Source organism: Ranitomeya imitator, chromosome 2 (assembly GCF_032444005.1).
Source record: "Ranitomeya imitator isolate aRanImi1 chromosome 2, aRanImi1.pri, whole genome shotgun sequence".
Lineage (NCBI taxonomy): Eukaryota > Metazoa > Chordata > Amphibia > Anura > Dendrobatidae > Ranitomeya > Ranitomeya imitator.
Window position 1 is genome coordinate 311,052,526 of NC_091283.1, and position 24,272 is coordinate 311,076,797.

At 48.0% G+C, this 24,272-nt stretch overlaps 1 protein-coding gene across 1 annotated transcript in view; it reads right to left on the reverse strand.

Moving 5' to 3' along the window:
* LOC138663412 (zinc finger protein ZFP2-like) overlaps window positions 1-23,201 on the reverse strand; it is a 79,842-nt gene extending 56,641 nt beyond the window's left edge. Inside the window, exons 1-2 of the mRNA XM_069749606.1 lie at window positions 23,145-23,201; window positions 15,621-15,723 (exon numbers count right to left, since the gene is read on the reverse strand). The gene's annotated coding sequence lies outside the window, so the exon portion shown is untranslated. The remainder of the gene's footprint in view (window positions 1-15,620; window positions 15,724-23,144) is intronic.
* Between the last annotated feature and the right edge of the window lie 1,071 nt (window positions 23,202-24,272).

The following is a 24,272-nucleotide window of genomic DNA, read 5'->3' on the forward strand; positions in this document are numbered from 1 at the left end:
CACCCACAAAGCCGCACGAGGAGTCAAGGGTCACATGATCAGGGGCCTCAGTGTATGCGCACCAGGGGGGACTCATTAGGGAGATTTACACTAAACTCCCATGTGGGCAGTAGTGTGGTGGATTATGCCATAACAGACATGGACCCAGCAAACATAAATGCCTTCATAGTCACCCCGAAACCCAATTTCAGGCCCTGAATGGAAAAGCGTGCAGAACCTTCTATGCCAGCAGAAGACAACTGTACCACCTCAAACCTCCGGGGAGAGTTTGGCTTAAGATATTCGATAGCGTCATCACTCCTATACTGCTGCATGGTGGCGAGGTTTGGGACCCAGCGACTTACCCAGACCACACAAAGTGGGATTCCAGCCCAACCGAAGTTTTCCTCCTGGAGTTCTGCAAAGGACATTGCAGCACCTCAAGCAGAGCCTGTCAGGTAGAGTTGGGTTGATTCCCTTTATGGCTAACTATAAACTAGAGGCCGCTATCACACCAGGTGCACATACAGAGCACCTCCTGTAGGACTCCCTGTCCATTCACTGACCCGGGGTACCCTATTGATTAATAGAGTGAGGGTAGGTGCGGTTCTTATTCATATCTCTTGCCGGTTAACGTATTTAAGTGTATACATTTATTAATATATCTTCATCTGGGCCTCAGCGCTGTTGATCCTCATGGCCTTGTATCCTCTACTACTATGTTGTTATAAGTCTGATGTTTTGCTGCATGTGTCCATTGCCATAAAACCCCATGCAAACGATTATGTAACGACCCATTATATTGTAAATACCTTAGTTTTTATATTATATTTTGTTGTATTTTATTGCAGAAAAATGGTGGTGGTCTAGTGATTAGACCGAAACGTCTACTACTGTATGTACTCTACCTCATTAATAAACCCCTCTTCTTCACTGCATTTACGCATTGGTGTGTGCCAAGTTTATTGTCATATGCATTACGGCTTGGGCCCCTACTTGAGCACCACCCCTTCCTAGTAGTGCCTACGTCTTATTAACACATACAGAGCAGCAACCCCAGCTCCTACCATCGTCAAGCCCTACTGAGCCAAAGCCCAGACCAAGCCACAAACCCCAGCAGCTAGTCCTGCCAAAGTCAGCAACACAACCTGACAAAAGCTGAAATAAAGAAGAAGATCTCAGAGAGCTGCAAGATGCAATATATAGAGGGTTGGCAGAGTGAACTAGAGAACTCCCAGAAACGCACTATCTACCGGTCACTGCGGAGGGACTATACTCTGGCCCCATATCTGGAGAGGTTACACCACCCCAAAGACAGGGAGACCCTGAGCCTAAACAGACTGAGGGCCCACAGTCTAGAGGTGGAGGCTCTGCGGATGGAGGTCGGTGCTGGAGGCTCCATTATTCTCTATGTGGAGTGCGGCTCTGCGGGTGGAGGTCGGTGCTGGAGGCTCCATTATTCTCTATGTGGAGTGCGGCTCTGCGGGTGGAGGTCGGTGCTGGAGACCCCATTATTCTCTATGTGGAGTGCGGCTCTACGGGTGGAGGTCGGTGCTGGAGGCTCCATTATTCTCTATGTGGAGTGCGGCTCTGCGGGTGGAGGTCGGTGCTGGAGGCTCCATTATTCTCTATGTGGAGTGCGGCTCTGCGGGTGGAGGTCGGTGCTGAAGGCTCCATTATTCTCTATGTGGAGTGCGGCTCTGCGGGTGGAGGTCGGTGCTGGAGGCTCCATTATTCTCTATGTGGAGTGCGGCTCTGCGGGTGGAGGTCGGTGCTGGAGACCCCATTATTCTCTATGTGGAGTGCGGCTCTGCGGGTGGAGGTCGGTGCTGGAGACCCCATTATTCTCTATGTGGAGTGCGGCTCTGGGGGTGGAGGTCGGTGCTGGAGGCTCCATTATTCTCTATGTGGAGTGCGGCTCTGCGGGTGGAGGTCGGTGCTGGAGGCTCCATTATTCTCTATGTGGAGTGCGGCTCTGTGGGTGGAGGTAGGTGCTGGAGGCTCCATTATTCTCTATGTGGAGTGCGGCTCTGCGGGTGGAGGTCGGTGCTGGAGGCTCCATTATTCTCTATGTGGAGTGCAGCTCTGCAGGTGGAGGTAGATGCTGGAGGCTCCATTATTCTCTATGTGGAGTGCGGCTCTGCGGGTGGAGGTCGGTGCTGGAGGCTCCATTATTCTCTATGTGGAGTGCGGCTCTGCGGGTGGAGGTCGGTGCTGGAGGCCCCATTATTCTCTATGTGGAGTGCGGCTCTGCGGGTGGAGGTAGGTGCTGGAGGCTCCATTATTCTCTATGTGGAGTGCGGCTCTGCGGGTGGAGGTCGGTGCTGGAGGCTCCATTATTCTCTATGTGGAGTGCGGCTCTGCGGGTGGAGGTCAGTGCTGGAGACCCCATTATTCTCTGTGGAGTGCGGCTCTGCGGGTGGAGGTCGATGCTGGAGGCTCCATTCTCTATGTGGAGTGCGGCTCTGCGGGTGGAGGTCGATGCTGGAGGCTCCATTATTCTCTGTGGAGTGTGGCTCTGCTGGTGGAGGTCGGTGCTGGAGGCTCCATTATTCTCTATGTGCAGTGCTGCTTTGCGGGTGGGGGTCGGTGCTGGAGGCCCCATTATTCTCTGTGTGGAGTTTGGCTCTGCGGGTGGAGGTCGGTGCTGGAGGCTCCATTATTCTCTATGTGGAGTGCGGCTCTGCGGGTGGAGGTCGGTGCTGGAGGCTCCATTATTCTCTATGTGGAGTGCGGCTCTGCGGGTGGAGGTCGGTGCTGGAGGCTCCATTATTCCCTATGTGGAGTGCGGCTCTGCGGGTGGAGGTCGGTGCTGGAGGCCCCATTATTTTCTATGTGGAGTGCGGCTCTGCGGGTGGAGGTCGGTGCTGAAGGCTTCATTATTCTCTGTGCAGTGCGGCTCTGCGGGTGGAGGTCGGTGCTGGAGGCCCCATTATTCTCTATGTGGAGTTCGGCTCTGCGGGTGGAGGTCGGTGCTGGAGGCTCCATTATTCTCTATGTGGAGTGCGGCTCTGCGGGTGGAGGTCGGTGCTGGAGGCTCCATTATTCTCTATGTGGAGTGCGGCTCTGCGGGTGGAGGTCGGTGCTGGAGGCTCCATTATTCTCTATGTGGAGTGCGGCTCTGCGGGTGGAGGTCGGTGCTGGAGGCTCCATTATTCTCTATGTGGAGTGCGGCTCTGCGGGTGGAGGTCGGTGCTGGAGGCTCCATTATTCTCTATGTGGAGTGCGGCTCTGCGGGTGGAGGTCGGTGCTGGAGGCTCCATTATTCTCTATGTGGAGTGCGGCTCTGCGGGTGGAGGTCGGTGCTGGAGGCTCCATTATTCTCTATGTGGAGTGCGGCTCTGTGGGTGGAGGTCGGTGCTGGAGGCTCCATTATTCTCTATGTGGAGTGCGGCTCTACGGGTGGAGGTCGGTGCTGGAGGCTCCATTATTCTCTATGTGGAGTGCGGCTCTGCTGGTGGAGGTCGGTGCTGGAGGCTCCATTATTCTCTATGTGGAGTGCGGCTCTGCGGGTGGAGGTCGGTGCTGAAGGCTCCATTATTCTCTATGTGGAGTGCGGCTCTGCGGGTGGAGTTCTGTGCTGGAGGCTCCATTATTCTCTATGTGGAGTGCGGCTCTGCGGGTGGAGGTCGGTGCTGAAGGCTCCATTATTCTCTATGTGGAGTGCGGCTCTGCGGGTGGAGGTCTGTGCTGGAGGCTCCATTATTCTCTATGTGGAGTGCAGCTCTGCAGGTGGAGGTAGATGCTGGAGGCTCCATTATTCTCTATGTGGAGTGCGGCTCTGCGGGTGGAGGTCGGTGCTGGAGGCCCCATTATTCTCTATGTGGAGTGCGGCTCTGCGGGTGGAGGTAGGTGCTGGAGGCTCCATTATTCTCTATGTGGAGTGCGGCTCTGCGGGTGGAGGTCGGTGCTGGAGGCTCCATTATTCTCTATGTGGAGTGCGGCTCTGCGGGTGGAGGTCAGTGCTGGAGACCCCATTATTCTCTGTGGAGTGCGGCTCTGCGGGTGGAGGTCGATGCTGGAGGCTCCATTCTCTATGTGGAGTGCGGCTCTGCGGGTGGAGGTCGATGCTGGAGGCTCCATTATTCTCTGTGGAGTGTGGCTCTGCTGGTGGAGGTCGGTGCTGGAGGCTCCATTATTCTCTATGTGCAGTGCTGCTTTGCGGGTGGGGGTCGGTGCTGGAGGCCCCATTATTCTCTGTGTGGAGTGTGGCTCTGCGGGTGGAGGTTGTGCTGGAGGCTCCATTATTCTCTATGTGGAGTGCGGCTCTGCGGGTGGAGGTCGGTGCTGGAGGCTCCATTATTCTCTATGTGGAGTGCGGCTCTGCGGGTGGAGGTCGGTGCTGGAGGCTCCATTATTCCCTATGTGGAGTGCGGCTCTGCGGGTGGAGGTCGGTGCTGGAGGCCCCATTATTTTCTATGTGGAGTGCGGCTCTGCGGGTGGAGGTCGGTGCTGAAGGCTTCATTATTCTCTGTGCAGTGCGGCTCTGCGGGTGGAGGTCGGTGCTGGAGGCCCCATTATTCTCTATGTGGAGGTCGGTGCTGGAGGCTCCATTATTCTCTATGTGGAGTGCGGCTCTGCGGGTGGAGGTCGGTGCTGGAGGCTCCATTATTCTCTATGTGGAGTGCGGCTCTGCGGGTGGAGGTCGGTGCTGGAGGCTCCATTATTCTCTATGTGGAGTGCGGCTCTGCGGGTGGAGGTCGGTGCTGGAGGCCCCACTATTCTCTATTTGGAGTGCGGCTCTGCGGGTGGAGGTCGGTGCAGGAGGCTCCATTATTCTCTATATGGAGTGCGGCTCTGCGGGTGGAGGTCGGTGCTGGAGGCTCCATTATTGTCTATGTGGAGTGCGGCTCTGCGGATGGAGGTCGGTGCTGGAGGCTCCATTATTCTCTCTGTGGAGTGCGGCTCTGCGGGTGGAGGTCGGTGCTGGAGGCTCCATTATTCTCTATGTGGAGTGCGGCTCTGCGGGTGGAGGTCGGTGCTGGAGGCTCCATTATTCTCTATGTGGAGTGTGGCTCTGCGGGTGGAGGTCGGTGCTGGAGGCTCCATTATTCTCTATGTGGAGTGCGGCTCTGCGGGTGGAGGTCGGTGCTGGAGGCTCCATTATTCTCTATGTGGAGTGCGGCTCTGCGGGTGGAGGTCGGTGCTGGAACCTCCATTATTCTCTATGTGGAGTGCGGCTCTGCGGTGGAGGTCGGTGCTGGAGGCTCCATTATTCTCTATGTGGAGTGCGGCTCTGGGGGTGGAGGTCGGTGCTGGAGGCTCCATTATTTTCTATGTGGAGTGCGGCTCTGCGGGTGGAGGTCGGTGCTGGAGGCTCCATTATTCTCTATGTGGAGTGCGGCTCTGCGGGTGGAGGTCGGTGCTGGAGGCTTCATTATTCTCTATGTGGAGTGCGGCTCTGCGGGTGGAGGTCGGTGCTGGAGGCTCCATTATTCTCTATGTGGAGTGCTGCTCTGCGGGTGGAGGTCGGTGCTGGAGGCTCCATTATTCTCTATGTGGAGTGCGGCTCTGCGGGTGGAGGTCGGTGCTGGAGGCTCCATTATTCTCTATGTGGAGTGCGGCTCTGCGGGTGGAGGTTGCTGCTGGAGGCTCCATTATTCTCTATGTGGAGTGTGGCTCTGCGGGTGGAGGTCAGTGCTGGAGGCCCCATTATTCTCTGTGTGGAGTGCGGCTCTGCGGGTGGAGGTCGGTGCTGGAGGCCCCATTATTCTCTGTGTGGAGTGCGGCTCTGCGGTGGAGGTCGGTGCTGGAGGCTCCATTATTCTCTATGTGGAGTGCGGCTCTGCGGGTGGAGGTCGGTGCTGGAGGCTTCATTATTCTCTATGTGGAGTGCGGCTCTGTGGGTGGAGGTCGGTGCTGGAGGCTTCATTATTCTCTATGTGGAGTGCGGCTCTGCGGGTGGAGGTTGGTGCTGGAGGCCCCATTATTCTCTATGTGGAGTGCGGCTCTGCGGGTGGAGGTCGGTGCTGGAGGCTCCATTATTCTCTATGTGGAGTGGAACTCTGCGGGTGGAGGTCAGTGCTGGAGGCCCCATTATTCTCTGTGTGGAGTGCGGCTCTGCGGGTGGAGGTCGGTGCTGGAGGCTCCATTATTCTCTATGAGGAGTGCGGCTCTGCAGGTGGAGGTCAGTGCTGGAGGCCCCATTATTCTCTGTGTGGAGTGCGGCTCTGCGGTGGAGGTGGGTGCTGGAGGCTCCATTATTCTCTATGTGGAGTGCGGCTCTGCGGGTGGAGGTCGGTGCTGGAGGCTCCATTATTCTCTATGTGGAGTGCGGCTCTGCAGGTGGAGGTCAGTGCTGGAGGCCCCATTATTCTCTGTGTGGAGTGCGGCTCTGCGGTGGAGGTCGGTGCTGGAGGCTCCATTATTCTCTATGTGGAGTGCGGCTCTGCGGGTGGAGGTCGGTGCTGGAGGCTTCATTATTCTCTATGTGGAGTGCGGCTCTGCGGGTGGAGGTCGGTGCTGGAGGCTTCATTATTCTCTATGTGGAGTGCGGCTCTGCAGGTGGAGGTCAGTGCTGGAGGCCCCATTATTCTCTGTGTGGAGTGCGGCTCTGCAGGTGGAGGTCGGTGCTGGAGGCTTCATTATTCTCTATGAGGAGTGTGGCTCTGCGGGTGGAGGTCAGTGCTGGAGGCTCCATTATTCTCTATGTGGAGTGTGGCTCTGCGGGTGGAGGTCGGTGCTGGAGGCTCCATTATTCTCTATGTGGAGTGGAACTCTGCGGGTGGAGGTCAGTGCTGGAGGCCCCATTATTCTCTGTGTGGAGTGCGGCTCTGCGGGTGGAGGTCGGTGCTGGAGGCTCCATTATTCTCTATGTGGAGTGCGGCTCTGCAGGTGGAGGTCAGTGCTGGAGGCCCCATTATTCTCTGTGTGGAGTGCGGCTCTGCGGTGGAGGTCGGTGCTGGAGGCTCCATTATTCTCTATGTGGAGTGCGGCTCTGCGGGTGGAGGTCGGTGCTGGAGGCTCCATTATTCTCTATGTGGAGTGTGGCTCTGCAGGTGGAGGTCAGTGCTGGAGGCCCCATTATTCTCTGTGTGGAGTGCGGCTCTGCGGTGGAGGTCGGTGCTGGAGGCTCCATTATTCTCTATGTGGAGTGCGGCTCTGCGGGTGGAGGTCGGTGCTGGAGGCTTCATTATTCTCTATGTGGAGTGCGGCTCTGCGGGTGGAGGTCGGTGCTGGAGGCTTCATTATTCTCTATGTGGAGTGCGGCTCTGCAGGTGGAGGTCAGTGCTGGAGGCCCCATTATTCTCTGTGTGGAGTGCGGCTCTGCAGGTGGAGGTCAGTGCTGGAGGCCCCATTATTCTCTGTGTGGAGTGCGGCTCTGCGGGTGGAGGTCGGTGCTGGAGGCTCCATTATTCTCTATGTGGAGTGCGGCTCTGCGGGTGGAGGTCGGTGCTGGAGGCCCCATTATTCTCTATGTGGAGTGCGGCTCTGCGGGTGGAGGTCGGTGCTGGAGGCTTCATTATTCTCTATGAGGAGTGTGGCTCTGCGGGTGGAGGTCAGTGCTGGAGGCTCCATTATTCTCTATGTGGAGTGTGGCTCTGCGGGTGGAGGTCGGTGCTGGAGGCTCCATTATTCTCTGTGTGGAGTGCGGCTCTGCGGTGGAGGTCGGTGCTGGAGGCTCCATTATTCTCTATGTGGAGTGCGGCTCTGCGGGTGGAGGTCGGTGCTGGAGGCTCCATTATTCTCTATGTGGAGTGCGGCTCTGTGGGTGGAGGTCGGTGCTGGAGGCTTCATTATTCTCTATGTGGAGTGCGGCTCTGCGGGTGGAGGTTGGTGCTGGAGGCCCCATTATTCTCTATGTGGAGTGCGGCTCTGCGGGTGGAGGTCGGTGCTGGAGGCTCCATTATTCTCTATGTGGAGTGCAACTCTGCGGGTGGAGGTCAGTGCTGGAGGCCCCATTATTCTCTGTGTGGAGTGCGGCTCTGCGGGTGGAGGTCGGTGCTGGAGGCTCCATTATTCTCTATGTGGAGTGCGGCTCTGCAGGTGGAGGTCAGTGCTGGAGGCTCCATTATTCTCTATGTGGAGTGCAACTCTGCGGGTGGAGGTCGGTCCTGGAGGCTCCATTATTCTCTATGAGGAGTGCGGCTCTGCGGGTGGAGGTCAGTGCTGGAGGCCCCATTATTCTCTATGTGGAGTGCGGCTCTGCGGGTGGAGGTCGGTGCTGGAGGCTCCATTATTCTCTATGTGGAGTGCAACTCTGCGGGTGGAGGTTGGTGCTGGAGGCTCCATTATTCTCTATGAGGAGTGCGGCTCTGCGGGTGGAGGTCGGTGCTGGAGGCTCCATTATTCTCTATGTGGAGTGCGGCTCTGCGGGTGGAGGTCGGTGCTGGAGGCTCCATTATTCTCTATGTGGAGTGCGGCTCTGCGGGTGGAGGTCGGTGCTGGAGGCTCCATTATTCTCTATGTGGAGTGCGGCTCTGCGGGTGGAGGTAGGTGCTGGAGGCTCCATTATTCTCTATGTGGAGTGCGGCTCTGCGGGTGGAGGTCGGTGCTGGAGGCTCCATTATTCTCTATGTGGAGTGCGGCTCTGCGGGTGGAGGTCGGTGCTGGAGGCTCCATTATTCTCTATGAGGAGTGCGGCTCTGCGGGTGGAGGTCGGTGCTGGAGGCTCCATTATTCTCTATGTGGAGTGCGGCTCTGCGGGTGGAGGTAGGTGCTGGAGGCTCCATTATTCTCTATGTGGAGTGCAACTCTGCGGGTGGAGGTCGGTGCTGGAGGCCCCATTATTCTCTATGTGGAGTGCGGCTCTGCGGGTGGAGGTCGGTGCTGGAGGCCCCATTATTCTCTATGTGGAGTGCGGCTCTGCAGGTGGAGGTCAGTGCTGGAGGCCCCATTATTCTCTGTGTGGAGTGCGGCTCTGCGGTGGAGGTCGGTGCTGGAGGCTCCATTATTCCCTATGTGGAGTGCTGCTCTGCGGGTGGAGGTCGGTGCTAGAGGCTCCATTTTTTTTACTTACAAATACTGATGTAAAATACTGACCAAATACTGCTAGTGTGACGTCAGCTGCCTTACAGAATACAGTGCTAGAAATGGAGACAGTAAGACTAGATGCAAATATAGATGACAGGGAAGGGCCCAAACACGGTGTCTAATCCAGCAATAAGAATATTACCGTGCATAGTGCGTATGTATACAAGTCTCTATTAAAGGGAAGCTGTCAGCTGTTATGGCAGATATAAGATTTGGCCACCACCTTTCAGGGCTTATACCCAGCATTCTATAATGCTGAAGATAAGCCCCCGATCCGACCTGAAAGATAAGAAAAATAAATTTATTATACTCACCTGCAGGGCAGTCCGGTCAGATGGGTGTCGCAGGTCCGGGGCCTCCCATCTTCTTATGATCACTGCCCTCCTGTTGCTGCATGGCTCCCCAGCATGGCGCTCCTGCGCAGGTGTACTGATCTACCTGTTGAGGGCAGAGCAAAGTACTGCAGGCGTCGGGAAAGGCCAGAGAGGCCCAGCGCTTGCGCACTGCAGTACTTTGCTCTGACCTCAATAGGGTCATGGCCATGAAGTAATAGGAGGGCGGCATCGCAAGAAGATGGGAGACGCCAGACCTGGACCTGCAACACCAATAGGACCGGACTGCACCAGCCCGCTCCCCCCCGTTTGAGTATAATAAAAGGATTTTTCTTATATTGCAGGTTGGATCCAGGACTTATTATAGAATACTGTAGATAAGCCCTGGAAGGTGGTGGCCGTCTCTTATATCAGCCAGATCTGGTGACAGATTCCCTCTAACTCCAGTGAGATCATGTAATCCTGTGGTAAGGAGAACAGAAGAGCTGATTAACTTCCTTAAAAAGTGTAACACAACACGCTGCCAACGACCTGTAGCACAGAATGGAGAACAAGAAATTGTATTTGCCATGAATGAATGAATCATTCCAAGTGGCACCAACTTGGGAACTACTACGTATACTGAAAAGATAGAACAACTATGTCAGCTGTGAAGGTAGATAGTTATGATCGGTGAAAGTGCTCAGTATCGAGGTCATAGTAACGACCGCACTGCGTGTTAGCAGGGTCCGATGGCCGAAGACAAGCAGGTCAAGAGGCGTGGTCCGTCAATAAATAGAATGGCAAGGGAATGTATAATGGGTGCTGGGCCTAAAATGTATTTTGATAAAAATGAAAAAGGACGCATTATACATATAGAGGAGGGAGTAGTGAAGAAAGTGTTTCCTCTATGAGCAACCTATTAATGTGTGTGAATATTAGCGGCGAGCTGTAAAGTGTTACAGTGTGGATAAACACTTAAGAAAAATGAAGATACGGTGGGATGGCTTGAGCTTTGGCTATGTAGGAGGCAGAAGGTCTGAGCTCCCACCCTCTTAAAAAGCGACTCACAAAGCCTACAAGAGGATTATCTAACTCGCCCCTCCTGATCCAGAACAGTTTCTCATTGTGCCTGGACCATTTTGATACCAAAATTGTGGTTTTTGGACAAAAATCAGAAGACACAGCGTTTTAAAAGCTGAGGACAACAGCGGTGCAGGAGAGGCGGAGGGGTCCTCTCTTTCATCATTTAATCTTTGTGGAGCACTACTTCTGCACCATAGTGCCAGCCTTACCCACCCAGAGGATACACAAGATGGACTTCCCCAGCATCAACTGATCCACAGCAACCTCTTAAGGTGAGGCACAACGGGCATCTCACACGATTACCGCGGCAGGCCTTCAACGCACCGGGCTGTGCTTACCTTGCAACAGGCCCAGGCTCAGGTGTGACAGCGGCTCTTGGTGCTCCTCGCATCTAACTGCAGCATGACACAGAGGAGACTGCAGAGTCTACTGGTGAGCCTTTTGCGAGGAGCCCAGTTGTCAGTGACTGATCCGGTGTTGCCCACCGGGACCCATCAAGGAGCAGTGCAAAGAATCCGGCAGCGGCAGACCCTAAAGTACAAGGGAACCCTCCCAGCAGGACTAACCGAGGGACGGCGTAGGGAAGGCCCCAAGCATAACAGAATAAAGGGGGGCTTGGTGCTGCTCAGTGCTGACATGGAGGATACATCTAAAAACCAATAGGCCTGCATTTCCTCCTATAAAATTCATACAACACCCTCTTTGGCATGACAGTCAGATAATCACTGAAACAATTTAACCTATATACCGGAGGCAACAGTACTGTATTGAGCCAGCATAAGTATATGTGGGGATTCCCTAGCAACCAGGCAACCCCCACATGTACCTATGCTGGCTAACAGATGTAAATCATTCAGCTGCGGCAAGAAAAACAAAATCTCCGAGCACTAAAAAATACTCGGAGGACCCCCGAGCATGCTCTAGAAATCTCAAGTAACAAGTATATTCGCTCATCACTAGCGCCTAGGTTAAAGACCCGAAATAAAACTAACTCTGCGAGTCCTAACATATAAATAAACCAGAGCAGATACTCTATTTTGTCTATATTGCCTTAACCTTGCAGTCTACTTAAAGGCATATTCATTATAAATCTTATCCTGTGGCACCACCTGGCTTGAGGAGTAAAGTCTACCTGGCATTGTACTACACCAGAGTTCGACCCTCTTACACCTGAGACCCTTATAAATAAGATATATAAGCCTGTATCAACGAGAAGATTGGTTGTCTATCGTCACACAACATATCTTTTTATTGGGAAACAGCCATCTACATCATCGCAACCTCTCTATCTACTTAATGGTATCACTCACCTGACCTACTTGCCTACCTACCACCTTTGCCAATACTGTATGGTCATAGTGTACCCATTTGTCTATTTGTCAACTTTAATTCTATTGCAAGTTTATTGAAATCTCGTTTGTATTATGCTATATTGCAGGTTAAAAATTCTACATATATACTCTGAACTGTACTACCATATACAGCTCTCGTGAAAATTACTGGTTGACGGCTTGTTGGGGGCAGTGGACTTAAAATGGAGCCAGCTGGAGGGAAGTTCAAAAACAAATCTCAAAAAAACAGACAGACCTCCCTGGGAGCTCTCTCAAAATCATATGAGGACTTCCCAAACCTATGAAGTCCTATTAAATCTAGGTCTCCACTAAAAGGAAATGAATCAAAACCTTCCTATCCAAAACAATCATATATCCCGACATATAATAAGAGAATAAAAGGAGGGGTTGGCCCAAAAAACCCAACAACTAAAACAAATCCCAGCTCACTTTCTTTCAAAAGTGACACTAAAGGAGACACCAAACCACTGACGCCATCTGTGATACATACAGAGGAATTGGACACCTCTAAATCGTATAAAAGAAAGGGTCTTAGTGATCAAGAGAATAAAGCTAACCCGTCTACAGATGAGTCAGATAGCCTTTCAGACGATTACTCACCTAACAAAGACTTTAATAAAATTGAACAAGTTATGAAATTTCTTCTACACTTATTAGCTTTAATAATTAACCTCCCTCTGACAGAATCATGGTATGATGGACTCCTCGCCAGAGACGGACTACACCTCAACAAACCTGGGAAACACACATTCGCCAGAAGACTCGCTACACTCATCAGGAGGGCGTTAAACTAGAAGAAGAGGGGACGGGAAGAAAAACATTAGACTCGAACAAAGACGACCCAGGAAAACATACTCAGAAGGGAGGTAAGAACATTTCTAAAACAATCCACAGTGAGGAGATTGGAACAAAACAAAATCCTCTAAACTGCATGCTCGCAAACGCCAGAAGCCTGACAAACAAGATGGAAGAACTAGAAGCAGAAATATCTACAGGTAACTTTGACATAGTGGGAATAACCGAGACATGGTTAGATGAAAGCTATGACTGGGCAGTTAACTTACAGGGTTACAGTCTGTTTAGAAAGGATCGTAAAAATCGGAGAGGAGGAGGGGTTTGTCTCTATGTAAAGTCTTGTCTAAAGTCCACTTTAAGGGAGGATATTAGCGAAGGGAATGAGGATGTCGAGTCCATATGGGTTGAAATTCATGGAGGGAAAAATGGTAACAAAATTCTCATTGGGGTCTGTTACAAACCCCCAAATATAACAGAAAGCATGGAAAGTCTACTTCTAAAGCAGATAGATGAAGCTGCAACCCATAATGAGGTCCTGGTTATGGGGGACTTTAACTACCCGGATATTAACTGGGAAACAGAAACCTGTGAAACCCATAAAGGCAACAGGTTTCTGCTAATAACCAAGAAAAATTATCTTTCACAATTGGTGCAGAATCCAACCAGAGGAGCAGCACTTTTAGACCTAATACTATCTAATAGACCTGACAGAATAACAAATCTGCAGGTGGTTGGGCATTTAGGAAATAGCGACCACAATATTGTGCAGTTTCACCTGTCTTTCACTAGGGGGACTTGTCAGGGAGTCACAAAAACATTGAACTTTAGGAAGGCAAAGTTTGAACAGCTTAGAGATGCCCTTAATCTGGTAGACTGGGACAATATCCTCAGAAATGAGAATACAGATAATAAATGGGAAATGTTTAAGAACATCCTAAATAGGCAGTGTAAGCGGTTTATACCTTGTGGGAATAAAAGGACTAGAAATAGGAAAAACCCAATGTGGCTAAACAAAGAAGTAAGACAGGCAATTAACAGTAAAAAGAAAGCATTTGCACTACTAAAGCAGGATGGCACCATTGAAGCTCTAAAAAACTATAGGGAGAAAAATACTTTATCTAAAAAACTAATTAAAGCTGCCAAAAAGGAAACAGAGAAGCACATTGCTAAGGAGAGTAAAACTAATCCCAAACTGTTCTTCAACTATATCAATAGTAAAAGAATAAAAACTGAAAATGTAGGCCCCTTAAAAAATAGTGAGGAAAGAATGGTTGTAGATGACGAGGAAAAAGCTAACATATTAAACACCTTCTTCTCCACGGTATTCACGGTGGAAAATGAAATGCTAGGTGAAATCCCAAGAAACAATGAAAACCCTATATTAAGGGTCACCAATCTAACCCAAGAAGAGGTGCGAAACCGGCTAAATAAGATTAAAATAGATAAATCTCCGGGTCCGGATGGCATACACCCACGAGTACTAAGAGAACTAAGTAATGTAATAGATAAACCATTATTTCTTATTTTTAGTGACTCTATAGCGACAGTGTCTGTTCCGCAGGACTGGCGCATAGCAAATGTGGTGCCAATATTCAAAAAGGGCTCTAAAAGTGAACCTGGAAATTATAGGCCAGTAAGTCTAACCTCTATTGTTGGTAAAATATTTGAAGGGTTTCTGAGGGATGTTATTCTGGATTATCTCAATGAGAATAACTGTTTAACTCCATATCAGCATGGGTTTATGAGAAATCGCTCCTGTCAAACCAATCTAATCAGTTTTTATGAAGAGGTAAGCTATAGGCTGGACCACGGTGAGTCATTGGACGTGGTATATCTCGATTTTTCCAAAGCGTTTGATACCGTGCCGCACAAGAGGTTGGTACACAAAATGAGAATGCTTGGTCTGGGGGAAAATGTGTGTAAATGGGTTAGTAACTGGCTTAGTGATAGAAAGCAGAGGGTGGTTATAAATGGTATAGTCTCTAACTGGGTCGCTGTGACCAGTGGGGTACCGCAGGGGTCAGTATTGGGACCTGTTCTCTTCAACATATTCATTAATGATCTGGTAGAAGGTTTACACAGTAAAATATCGATATTTGCAGATGATACAAAACTATGTAAAGCAGTTAATACAAGAGAAGATAGTATTCTGCTACAGATGGATCTGGATAAGTTGGAAACTTGGGCTGAAAGGTGGCAGATGAGGTTTAACAATGATAAATGTAAGGTTATACACATGGGAAGAGGGAATCAATATCACCATTACACACTGAACGGGAAACCACTGGGTAAATCTGACAGGGAGAAGGACTTGGGGATCCTAGTTAATGATAAACTTACCTGGAGCAGCCAGTGCCAGGCAGCAGCTGCCAAGGCAAACAGGATCATGGGGTGCATTAAAAGAGGTCTGGATACACATGATGAGAGCATTATACTGCCTCTGTACAAATCCCTAGTTAGACCGCACATGGAGTACTGTGTCCAGTTTTGGGCACCGGTGCTCAGGAAGGATATAATGGAACTAGAGAGAGTACAAAGGAGGGCAACAAAATTAATAAAGGGGATGGGAGAACTACAATACCCAGATAGATTAGCGAAATTAGGATTATTTAGTCTAGAAAAAAGACGACTGAGGGGCGATCTAATAACCATGTATAAGTATATAAGGGGACAATACAAATATCTCGCTGAGGATCTGTTTATACCAAGGAAGGTAACGGGCACAAGGGGGCATTCTTTGCGTCTGGAGGAGAGAAGGTTTTTCCACCAACATAGAAGAGGATTCTTTACTGTTAGGGCAGTGAGAATCTGGAATTGCTTGCCTGAGGAGGTGGTGATGGCGAACTCAGTCGAGGGGTTCAAGAGAGGCCTGGATGTCTTCCTGGAGCAGAACAATATTGTATCATACAATTATTAGGTTCTGTAGAAGGACATAGATCTGGGTATTTATTATGATGGAATATAGGCTGAACTGGATGGACAAATGTCTTTTTTCGGCCTTACTAACTATGTTACTATGTTACTATGTTACTATGGAACAAATCTGGCATTAGGAGAATTGAGAATATTCACAATGGGATTAAATTCCTTACATTCAGCGAGATAAAATCTAAATACAACTTACCCTCTTCTGAACTGGTCCTTTCTACTATGCTAAAAGACAGTATACAAAAACTCCTGACGGTAAAGCCTTGAATCTTGAAATCCGTTCTTCACTGCTGTGCAACCTAAACAATAAAAACATTTGGAGCCGAAGTCACCTATATAGTTACTTCATCAAGGACAATGTTAGCGCTAAAAACGTATATATGAAGAGGTGGAAGTTCGACCTTGGTACAGACTTGCGAACTGAACAATGGGACAGCGCTATAAAACACAAACCAGTCAAACATATCAATGGCGTTCCAGGAGTCCTACTAATAATGACAAGATGGTATCTGACGCCCATCAGATTGTCACACATAAACCAGGAACACTCTCCCTTATGTTGGAGAGACTGCGGACAACGGGGTAATCTCTCTTTCACTTATTTTGGGGTTGTCCGATAATAAAAAAATCTCTGGTATCGCGCAATATTAACTCCTTTTCTGAAAACTTTGTGATCACCCCTTAAAGGGCGCTGCTTTCCCTTGACATTGAGCAATTTTACCCCTCGGTTAGTAATATCATCATACGGATCCTCCTAGTTGTCAAAAATGCATTGGCATTCTGGTGGAAATAACCCAAAACATCCAAATCCTCAGATATTTTGGACAAAATTCACCAACATAGCGCTCTGGAATGGAGATTTGCGGCTAACAATAGCAGTGTTTACAAATATTCTAAGAAATGGAAGATCTGGAACAGCAAATTTAAGGTTTAAAAATTGCCATTTTGTGCCTCTTTCCTCGGAATTGTATACATTTAAGTATGACATCTACATACAACATTCTTCAAATTGAAAATCAGTATTTGTTAGAGACTGTTATTAGGCTTCTCTAATTTTATTGATCCCTTTCACTGTCCACTGTTAACCCTTCCCTTCCCCTCACTCATTTCCCTAATCCCGGTTTTTAATACAAAAGCTAATAAAAATATTTTAAAAAGAAAAATGAAAATATGGGACTAGTGTATGCAATGTTACTGTGCAAAAAGGGAAATAATAAAAGTGCAGATGTGCTGCTAAGTGCTAAACTGATAATTATCTCAATTGTAAAATAAATTTTTGCTGTTATTGTGAACAGGTAAGCAAGTTAAAGGTTAAATGATGTCTAAAAGGCCTAAAGTTAAAGATATAAGGTATAAGATATAAGATATAAGGCGAGGGACAAGCAGTACATGGATTACATATTGGATTATTGGCTGAATTGATCCGTACGGTCTAGTGTCCGGCTCGCTATAAATATCTACATATGGTTTTTGCAGCGCCTTACAAATGGTTGTGGTGCTTTTGGCAATAGAAAAACTGGATTACCTTAGGTGGCTTTATAAACAATTTTGATATAGGTTTGGACTATTTTGGTCTAATTCGGTTCACATCCCTCGCCTTATATGAAGGAACTACATTTGTTATACGATATAGTGCCACATCTAAGAGTGCATATTTTCCCCAGAACTTTAACAACACATGTAAATCTTGGTATTATACTATTAGTGATCTGCTAATAACAATTTTTGTTTAAAACGCTTACCTGTCAGTTATTCTTATTTATTCGGTTCAGAGGTATTGTTTTGGATTCTAAGTATATGTGTATATGTGTGTTTTCAATAAAGTTATAACTTTTTATAAAAAAAGAGCATTAACACTTTTTTCCAGCGTACGGTTTAATAATCGATTTTGTTGGTTAATATGTTGATATATATATATATATATATATATATATTAGATGGTGGCCCGATTCTAACGCATCGGGTATTCTAGAATATGCATGTCCACGTAGTATATTGCCCAACCACGTAGTATATTGCCCAGTCACGTAGTATATTGCCCGGCCATGTAGTATATTGCCCAGCCACGTAGTATATTGCCCAGCCACGTAGTATATTGCCCAGCCACGTAATATATTGCCCAGTGACATAGTATATTGCCCAGCCACGTAGTATATTGCCCAGTGACGTAGTATATTGCCCAGCCACGTAGTATATTGCCCAGCCACGTAATATATTGCCCAGTGACGTAGTATATTGCCCAGCCACGTAGTATATTGCCCAACCACGTAGTATATTGCCCAGTCACGTAGTATATTGCCCAGCCACGTAGTATATTGCCCAGCCACGTAGTATATTGCCCAGCCACGTAATATATTGCCCAGCCACGTAGTATATTGCCCAGTGACGTAGTATATTGCCCAGTGGTGTAGTATATTGCCCAGCCACGTAGTATATTGCCCAGTGACGTAGTATATTGCTCAGCCATGTAGTATATTTCCCAGCCACGTAGTATATTGCCTAGCCACGTAGTATATTGCCCAGCCACGTAGTATATTGCCCAGCCACGTAATATATTGCCCAGTGACGTAGTATATTGCCCAGCCACGTAGTATATTGCCCAGCCACGTAGTATATTGCCCAGCCATGTAGTATATTGCCCAGCCACGTAGTATATTGCCCAGCCACGTAGTATATTGCCCAGTGACGTAGTATATTGCCCAGCCACGTAGTATATTGCCCAGCCACAGAGTATATTGCCCAGTCACGTAGTATATTGCCCAGCCACGTAGTATATTGCCCAGCCACGTAGTATATTGCCCAGCCACGTAATATATTGCCCAGTGATGTAGTATATTGCCCAGTGGTGAAGTATATTGCCCAGCCACGTAGTATATTGCCCAGTGACGTAGTATATTGCCTAGCCACGTAGTATATTGCCCAGTGACGTAGTATATTGCCCAGCCACGTAGTATATTGCCCAGCCACGTAGTATATTGCCTAGCCACGTAGTATATTGCCCAGTGACGTAGTATATTGCCCAGCCACGTAGTATATTGCCCAGCCACGTAATATATTGCCCAGTGATGTAGTATATTGCCCAGCCACGTAATATATTGCCCAGCCACGTAGTATATTGCCCAGCCACGTAGTATATTGCCCAGCCATGTAATATATTGCCCAGCCACGTAGTATATTGCCCAGCCACGTAGTATATTGTCCAGCCATGTAGTATATTGCACAGCGACGGAGTATACAGCACAGAGCCACGTAGTATACAGACTTAAAATAAAAAATAAACATATACTCACCCTCTGAAAGCCCGTTGAAGTCCTGGCCCTGTGTGCGATGCAGGCGGCAGCTTCCGGTCCCAGGGTTGGTATGGGCGCAGGACCTGTGTTGACGTCGCGGTCACATGACCGTGACGTCATGGCAGGTCCTTCTCGCAGGACCTGTGATGACGTTGCGGTCACATGACCGTGACGTCATGGCAGGTCCTTCTCGCATACCATCCTTGCCACCGGAACCTGCTGCTTGCATGGAGCGGTCACCGGAGCGTCACAAGGAGCGGGAAAGGCGGCGGAAGGTGAGTATATAATGATTTTTTATTTCTTTTATTATTTTTAACATTAGATCTCTTTACTATTGATGCTGCCTACACAGCATCAATAGTAAAAATTTGGTTACACAGGGTTAATAGCAGCATTAATGGAGTGCGTTACACCGTGGCATAACGCGGTACGTTAGCGCTGCCATTAACTCTGTGAGCGCTCACTGGAGGGGATAATGGAGCGGGCACTGACTGCGGGGAGGAAGGAGCGCCCATTTTGGTGCCGGACTGGGCCCGTCGCTGATTGGTCGTGGTTGTTTTGCCGCGACCAATCAGCGATTTGGATTTCCGTGACAGACAGAGGCCGTGACCAATAAATATCTGGGACAGACAGACGGAAGTACCCCTTAGACAATTATATAGTAGATATATATATACGCACATACATACAGTGGGGCAAAAAAGTATTTAGTCAGTCAGCAATAGTGCAAGTTCCACCACTTAAAAAGATGAGAGGCGTCTGTAATTTACATCATAGGTAGACCTCAACTATGGGAGACAAACTGAGAAAAAAAAATCCAGAAAATCACATTGTCTGTTTTTTTAACATTTTATTTGCATATTATGGTGGAAAATAAGTATTTGGTCAGAAACAAACAATCATGATTTCTGGCTCTCACAGACCTGTAACTTCTTCTTTAAGAGTCTCCTCTTTCCTCCACTCATTACCTGTAGTAATGGCACCTGTTTAAACTTGTTATCAGTATAAAAAGACACCTGTGCACACCCTCAAACAGTCTGACTCCAAACTCCACTATGGTGAAGACCAAAGAGCTGTCAAAGGACACCAGAAACAAAATTGTAGCCCTGCACCAGGCTGGGAAGACTGAATCTGCAATAGCCAACCAGCTTGGAGTGAAGAAATCAACAGTGGGAGCAATAATTAGAAAATGGAAGACATACAAGACCACTGATAATCTCCCTCGATCTGGGGCTCCATGCAAAATCCCACCCCGTGGGGTCAGAATGATCAGAAGAACGGTGAGCAAAAATCCCAGAACCACGCGGGGGGACCTAGTGAATGAACTGCAGAGAGCTGGGACCAATGTAACAAGGCCTACCATAAGTAACACACTACGCCACCATGGACTCAGATCCTGCAGTGCCAGACGTGTCCCACTGCTTAAGCCAGTACATGTCCAGGCCCGTCTGAAGTTTGCTAGAGAGCATTTGGATGATCCAGAGGAGTTTTGGGAGAATGTCCTATGGTCTGATGAAACCAAACTGGAACGGTTTGGTAGAAACACAACTTGTCGTGTTTGGAGGAAAAAGAATACTGAGTTGCATCCATCAAACACCATACCTACTGTAAAGCATGGTGGTGGAAACATCATGCTTTGGGGCTGTTTCTCTGCAAAGGGGCAAGGACGACTGATCCGGGTACATGGAAGAATGAATGGGGCCATGTATCGTGAGATTTTGAGTGCAAACCTCCTTCCATCAGCAAGGGCATTGAAGATGAAACGTGGCTGTGTCTTTCAACATGACAATGATCCAAAGCACACCGCCAGGGCAACGAAGGAGTGGCTTCGTAAGAAGCATTTCAAGGTCCTGGAGTGGCCTAGCCAGTCTCCAGATCTCAATCCTATAGAAAACCTTTGGAGGGAGTTGAAAGTCCGTGTTGCCAAGCGAAAAGCCAAAAACATCACTGCTCTAGAGGAGATCTGCATGGAGGAATGGGCCAACATACCAACAACAGTGTGTGGCAACCTTGTGAAGACTTACAGAAAACGTTTGACCTCTGTCATTGCCAACAAAGGATATATTACAAAGTATTGAGATGAAATTTTGTTTCTGACCAAATACTTATTTTCCACCATAATATGCAAATAAAATGTTAAAAAAACAGACAATGTGATTTTCTGGATTTTTTTTTCTCAGTTTGTCTCCCATAGTTGAGGTCTACCTATGATGTAAATTACAGACGCCTCTCGTCTTTTTATGTGGTAGAACTTGCACTATTGCTGACTGACTAAATACTTTTTTGCCCCACTGTATATTATATCTATATCTATATATATACAGTTAGGTCCATATATATTTGGACAGAGACAACATTTTTCTAATTTTGGTTATAGACATTACCACAATGAATTTTAAACAAAACAATTCAGATGCAGTTGAAGTTCAGACTTTCACTTTTCATTTGAGGGTATCCACATTAAAATTGGATGAAGGGTTTAGTAGTTTCATCTCCTTAACATGTGCCACCCTGGTTAAAAAGGGACCAAAAGTAATTGGACAATTAACTCCAAGGCTATTTCATGGGCAGGTGTGGGCAATCCCTTCGTTATGTCATTCTCAATTAAGCAGATAAAAGGCCTGGAGTTGATTTGAGGTGTGGTGCTTGCATTTGGAAGGTTTTGCTGTGAAGTAAACATGCGGTCAAAGGAGCTCTCCATGCAGGTGAAACAAGCCATCCTTAAGCTGCGAAAACAGAAAAAACCCATCCGAGAAATTGCTACAATATTAGGAGTGGCAAAATCTACAGTTCGGTACATCCTGAGAAAGAAGGAAAGCACTGGTGAACTCATCAATGCAAAAAGACCTGGGCGCCCACGGAAGACAGCAGTGGTGGATGATCGCAGAATAATCTCCATGGTGAAGAGAAACCCCTTCACTACAGCCAAACAAGTGAACAACACTCTTCAGGAGGTCGGCGTATCAATATCCAAATGTACCATAAAGAGAAGACTGCATGAAAGTAAATACAGAGGGTTCACTGCACGGTGCAAGCCACTCATAAGCATCAAGAATAGAAAGGCTAGACTGGACTTTGCTAAAAAACATCTAAAAAAGCCAGCACAGTTCTGGAAGAACATTCTTTGGACAGATGAAACCAAAATCAACCTCTACCAGAATGATGGAAAGAGAAAAGTATGGCGAAGGCGTGGTACAGCTCATGATCCAAAGCATACCACATCATCTGTAAAACACGGCGGAGGCAGTGTGATGGCTTGGGCATGCATGGCTGCCAGTGGTACTGGGTCACTAGTGTTTATTGATGATGTGACACAGGACAGAAGCAGCCGAATGAATTCTGAGGTATTCAGAGACATACTGTGTGCTCAGATCCAGCCAAATGCAGCCAAACTGATTGGTCGTCGTTTCATACTACAGATGGACCATGACCCAAAACATAAAGCCAAAGCAACCCAGGAGTTTATTAAAGCAAAGAAGTGGAATATTCTTGAATGGCCAAGTCAGTCACCTGATCTCACCCCAATTGAGCATGCATTTCACTTGTTAAAGACTAAACTTCAGACAGAAAGGCCCACAAACAAACAGCAACTGAAAACCACCGCAGTGAAGGCCTGGCAGAGCATCAAAAAGGAGGAAATACAGCATCTGGTGATGTCCATGAGTTCAAGACTTCAGGCAGTCATTGCCAACAAAGGGTTTTCAACCAAGCACTAAAAATGAACATTTTATTTAAAATTATTTAATCTGTCCAATTACTTTTGGTCCCTTTAAAACCAGGGTGACACATGTTAAGGAGCTGAAACTACTAAACCCTTCATCCAATTTTAATGTGGATACCATCAAATGAAAGCTGAAAGTCTGAACTTCAACTGCATCTGAATTGTTTTGTTTAAAATTCATTGTGGTAATGTCTATAACCAAAATTAGAAAAATGTTGTCTCTGTCCAAATATATATGGACCTAACTGTATATTTGCCATTTTTAACATTTTAAAAACTACAAAAAGGAAAAGGCGGAGATGAAAAAGTTTGGGCAATGCTTGGAGATTTGTGCCTTCAGTTATCTTTGGCCCAGGTTTCACACCTTAATTAACCTGTTAGGGTTATCGCTTGTTCACTATCATTGTTAGGAAAGGTCGGGTGATGCAAATTTCCCAGCTTTGTAAAAACCCAGCCTCCTCTAACCTTCTGCCAAACAACAGCAGCCATGGGTTCTAAGCAGCTGCCGAGCTCTGACAATGGTGGAGGCCACAAAGCAGGAGAAGGATAGAAGAAGATAACAAAGTGTTTACAAGTTGCCCTTTCCTCAGGTTGGAATGTAATTAATAAATAGCAGTTACCAGGAACAGTGGAGGTCAAGATAAGGTCTGGAAGACCAAGCAATATATTTCTAATATTAATGCGCCAAAAATGGGGAATCTCCACATACCTTCACCTGCAGAGCCGCACACCACATATATGGCAGTTCTGTGCACACAGGACCTGTGATGAGGTCACAGGAGGGGAGGAGTCAGGGGTCACATGATCAGGAGCCTCAGTGTATGCAGGACTCTGCTGTGCTGGTTGTCATGGTGCTGGATGAGGGGAAGTTTATGTGTGAGGTCAGGAGGGGTTTACAGTGTGGATGTAGCTGAGCCGTGTGTGTATGAGGTGTACGGAGCGGAGCCGCGTGTGTATGAGGTGTATGAAGCGGAGCCGTGTGTACGAGATATATGGGGAGAAGCCGCCTGTGTACAGCGTTTGTTGAGTGGAGCCGCCTGTGTACAGGGTGTACAGTGCTGAGCCGTGTGTGTACGAGGTGTACGGAGCGGAGCCGTGTGTACTATATGGAGTGAAGCCGCCTGTGTACAGGGTGTGTTGAGTGGAGCGGTGTGTGTACAGGGTGTACGGTGCTGAGCCGTGCGTATACAATATGTACAGAGCAGAGTTGTTTGTATATGGACAGGAGCCATGTTTGTACGGAGCGAAGCTGTGTGTCTACGACATGTACTGAGCAGAGCTGTGTGTATGAGGTGCATGTAGCGGAGCCGTGTGTGTATGGAGCGGAGCTTTTTTCGTTTAATAAGTAGATTTTTTTTTATAAAACAATGATTGGATCCATCTCTATATTACATGTATTGTTCTCCAATATTTCCTCTCTATTATTCCTATCTGTGTATTATCGTCTTGCGTCTTTTTCCTTCTTCCTAATATTATTCTATGTTCCGCAGCTGCAGGAGTAAATGGTGAAAGTGATGACTATCATGAAGTAGGATCTTCTCCAGGCACAGGCAAGGGTCTATGACCAATCAGCGAGACTGAGGCAGTTCCAGCCCGGGAACCCCATGCTAGTGCTTTCACATGTACAGCGCCATGGATTAAATGGCGCTATAAAAATGTATAATAATAATAAAACAATAATAGAGCTTATCTGTATGGCGGAGAGCAAGTTCCTAGCTAAGTGGAAAGGCCCATATGAGGTGGTGGAAAAACTGGGTGACGTTATTTACAAGATACACAGCTGGGCCAAAGGAAGCCGCACCAAGTCTTATCATGTGAACTTGCTAAAATCTTGGCG